The following is a 4,095-nucleotide window of genomic DNA, read 5'->3' on the forward strand; positions in this document are numbered from 1 at the left end:
ACTGCCATCCGACTCTGGCCTTGATGTCTGAAGCCAGGAAAGTGGCGTTCAGCCTGCCAAAAAGAACAGACCACTGCCGAGGGTAAACTGAAGAAAGACAGTGTTGATCAGGAATTAACTGAATGTCTTTAACTTCCTAACAGGAGAGCTGAACAAAGAGGGGCAGAAAGGACAGTGAAGAACAAGACTCTGTCGCTGGGAACAGAGTTCCCCTCACTGGGGAGGACATGACCCACTGAGTAAAATTCTGACTGCAAAGAGGCAGACCAACCAACCCGCCCAGAAAGTGGCCTCCGGCCTAACCCCAGGAGCATCAGGTCAGGTGCTGCAAGAAGTACTGGGTAAGATGATGGAAGCAAGGGACAGCTTCATGGCCTCAGCAAAGGTGTTGGTTGGGTGAAGCATGGAGGAACAGGGTTTCAGCTGCAAGCAAGCAGGTGCAAGTCAGGTGTTGGGGCAGGACAGCAGCCAACCTCTAGAGGTGCAGGGCAACTCTTCCACTTTGTTGACAGAGGGTACAGGCACTGGTCCTGCAGACATTGCCACATGTGGGAGCAACTAGGGAGCTTTGGTGAGGCCTGAGTTCCCTTAGGAGCTAGGGAGAGTATATGGAACAGGGAATTAATAGACCCTTTCTCACTGCTTACATTTGCCAAGGATGGTGCAGACATAAGTGTCCAGTAAAGATGTGGATAAACAAGAGGAAGGTTAAACCAGAGGAGAAAATAGACAACTGGTTAGAGGCATTTGCCATGTTATCCACAGTAATTGTGGAGAAGTTCCCTGAGCAGGGACCGTCTCTCTGCAAGTATAACCGAGGAATATAAGTGTAATGGGGGCACGGGTTGGCTGACGTATGACTGAGAGTTCAGACAGAAGATGAAGCAGGCACCCGAGATGTCGTGGGACTGTCGTGAAGTCGAATTCTGGGTGCAGTACATGGGTAAGGGCAACAGAGACAAGAGGGTATCCCTTTCATCAAGCACAAACAGACAAAGCCGTATTGATTTAAACATAGGTTTAGGCATTCCTTTCGGGGCAGGGGCACACAGAGGGGCCTATCATAATAGGAGCCACAACTCATTCAGGCTATACAATAGTGGGGCATGCTATTGGGGCAAACAGTTACAAATTCACTCACAGCTGCTCCAGGTGTGCCGGATGGTACCAAGCAGCTAATTGCAACAAAGGAAGTAAGTCAGATAAACCAATAGGTGCTAGCACCGGTGCGAAGCAGCCCTAGCAGTTCTGAGTCGCAACACTCTATGTTAGCACCATCTCCCATATCCTTTAGTACCTTGGCCCATATTCTTAAAAACTACCCTAAATAAGCAGAACATGAACTGCTGTTCAAATGTTTTAGTGAGGGCTTTAGGATTCTATATTCTGGACCCGCAGTTACAAGGAAAGCCAATAATTTATTCTCAGCCATGGAGCCACCGGGGGTGGTCCAGGAGAAGTTGGAGAAGGAGTACCAGTTGAGAAGGGTGGCTGGGCCTTTTGCCCTGCCATGCCTTCCACATTTCATTGTGTCTCCTCTGGGAATTGTGCCCAAAAAAGAGCAAGGCAAGCACAGGATGAGTCACGATCTCTCTTACTCCAAAGGGTTGTCAGTGAATGATTACCTAGAAGAAGGAGTGTGCTTGGTCTGTTACGCTTCTTTCAACGAGGCAGTCTACCTGGATCGGGCAGCAGGCAAGGGTGCTTTTATGGCAAAAGCTGCTATTGAGTCCACTTTCCATCTCCTCCCAGTCCATCCTTATAGTTTTCACATACTAGGGATGGCCAGTATTTCTACGATAAATGCATGCCCATTGGCTGTGTGGTGTCATGTTCCCTGTTCAAAACATTTGCATGCTTCCTGGAGTGGGCAGAGCGGCCCCACAGGAACTTCATTGCACTACCTAAATGACTACCTCCATCGGTAATGCAGGTTCCAGTGAGTGCAGCGAAACCCTTTCATGCATTTCAGCACCTCAGTCAATCATTGGGGTGCCCTTAGCACCAGAGAAGACTCAGGAACAGCCATGTGTTTGACATTCTTGGGCACTGAAATTGATTCTATTACAGAAAGGATTTGCAGACTGCCGGAGGATAAGGCAATGCTCTTAAATCTGATATTCTGCTGGTTCTGAACAGGAACAAAGCAACGCAAGCCACAATTCAGAGGCTAAACTTTGCATCTAGGATTATACCAGCTGGTAGAATCCTTGCGAGCTGGGTTAGCTAGGGCAACAGAAAAGGTAAGCAAAACCCAGCACTTAGTGCACCCTAATGCGGGACTAAAAGATCACCTGCACATGTGGCTGTCCTTTCTGAAGGAGTTTAATGGAGCGCTGTCCTGGCACACTCTGTGGTGCAGCAGTCAGCAGCTCCAGCTATTCACAGATGCATCAGGGAGAGCGGGCTTAGGTGTTATTCTGGGCAGGGAGTGGTGTTCAGCAAAATGGCCTAATACATGGAGGAAGCATGAGCGTACAAAAAATATCACTCTTCTGGAAATGTTCCTGTTAGACCTGTCAGCCCTTTGGTGGTTCCCTCCTCAATTCTTTTCTTTTTGTCCCTTCCTCTTCTCATTTGTTTTTCCTTCTCTGTCCACTATTTCTTTTTTTTGGTGTTAACGTAGAAGCCCTGGGTGCCCATCTTCACTAATTGAGGATGAGGCGCAAGGTGCTCCTCTAAAATGGAGGGTGAATGACATCTCCTCTACAAAATGGTGGCCTAAACTGTCACCTCAGAGCCTGGGCCATAGGCTGTCATGAGGGATTCCATAACCTTCTGGGTCCCTCTGGCTAGTCAGGGCCCAGGCTATATATAGGGGTGAGGGGCGGCGGCCATTTTAGGTAGATGGTGTGAGGTGAGGAGCCAGGAGGCAGGCACTTGCTTGGGGAGGAGGGTGCACTATAAGGGGGAATTGACCGTCCTTTGGGCCTGCTATTTTCCCCCCCGGTTGACACCGCCCTCTATCTAGTGACCTGACCCGACCGGTAGCCTCTGTCCTTAGGGAACAAGCCGTCAAGAAGGGCTAATTGCCTAGCCAGGACCCCTGAAGGGCATAAAGATAGGGAGTTCCCTTCACCGGTCCAATGCCCTATGCCTCTGTGACTACCCGGAGCCCTGGATTGCCCAGACCTTGAAACTGACCGCTGTTCTGGGCGAGGTGGGGAAGTGATCAGCGCCGCAGCCCCAGGAGAACTGGCTGTGTAGATGGTTCGCTCCTAAGCTGCAGAGCGCCCCCGTGACTTGGGCCGCCCCCGCTGAGGATTCCCTGAGGAGAATCGCCGTCCCTGTGTTTGGAGGCGCGGCCCTCTGAGAGGGAGAGGCGTCGCCGAGGCTTCCTGTGGGCCGCGCTAGGCCGAAGCTAAACACTCGCATCACCTGACGGAGGCGGGCTGCCAAACGCCGCCCCCGCCGTAGTGCCATTGGTTGGTTGGGCCGCGCCCCCGCCGTAGTGTCGTTGGCAGCTGTGGGCGCGGACCTCTGCATCCGCGAGGAAATCCCTGGAATCCAGCGGAGCTCCCAGGCCACGTCTGGCCCGTCCGGGAGCCCCGCGCCATCCCCCTTCGACCCGGACATCGCCGGGAGGGAGCCGAAGTGTGCACTGCCAAGACCCGCGAGGGTCGAAGAATCAGGTAACCCCTGGGGGAGGAGGGCGGAAGGCCGGAGAGAGGCCCTGGACTCGCCCCTCCCCCGGGGAAGTGCTCCGTAAGCTGGGCGGGCCCACACTGATCCCGATGAGGGAGTAGACCAGTCCATGCCCTCTGCCCCTGCAGGACTCGCTAAACGCCAGGTTAAGACTCTGACTGCTGGCCCAGGACCCTTGGCCCCAACCCCTCCAAAGCGCCAGATTTGAAGCGCTATGTTCCTGCGCCTTGGTTGAAGGGCCATATGTATAGCGCTACATTAAGTGACCAGATTAGGAAGCGCTATTAAGTTACCAGGTGTAGCGTGAGGGTAGGAGCTATGATCCAGAGGCGCTAGTAATCTACTAAGGGTAGCGCTGTGCCCACCTGCCATACTTTGAAGCATTATTAGTTGTTGTGGGCAGCGCTAGATTACTAGGGCCTGGTTTTCAGTGCTATCAAATTACTATAT

General features: G+C 52.4%; 1 pseudogene; it reads left to right on the forward strand.

The window, feature by feature from the left end:
- The first annotated feature begins 403 nt into the window (after positions 1–403).
- Positions 404–1,243, forward strand: LOC146805905 (uncharacterized; annotated as a pseudogene).
- The last annotated feature ends 2,852 nt before the right edge of the window (positions 1,244–4,095 follow it).

The sequence above is a fragment of the Triturus cristatus genome, chromosome 8 (genome assembly GCF_964204655.1).
Source record: "Triturus cristatus chromosome 8, aTriCri1.1, whole genome shotgun sequence".
Lineage (NCBI taxonomy): Eukaryota > Metazoa > Chordata > Amphibia > Caudata > Salamandridae > Triturus > Triturus cristatus.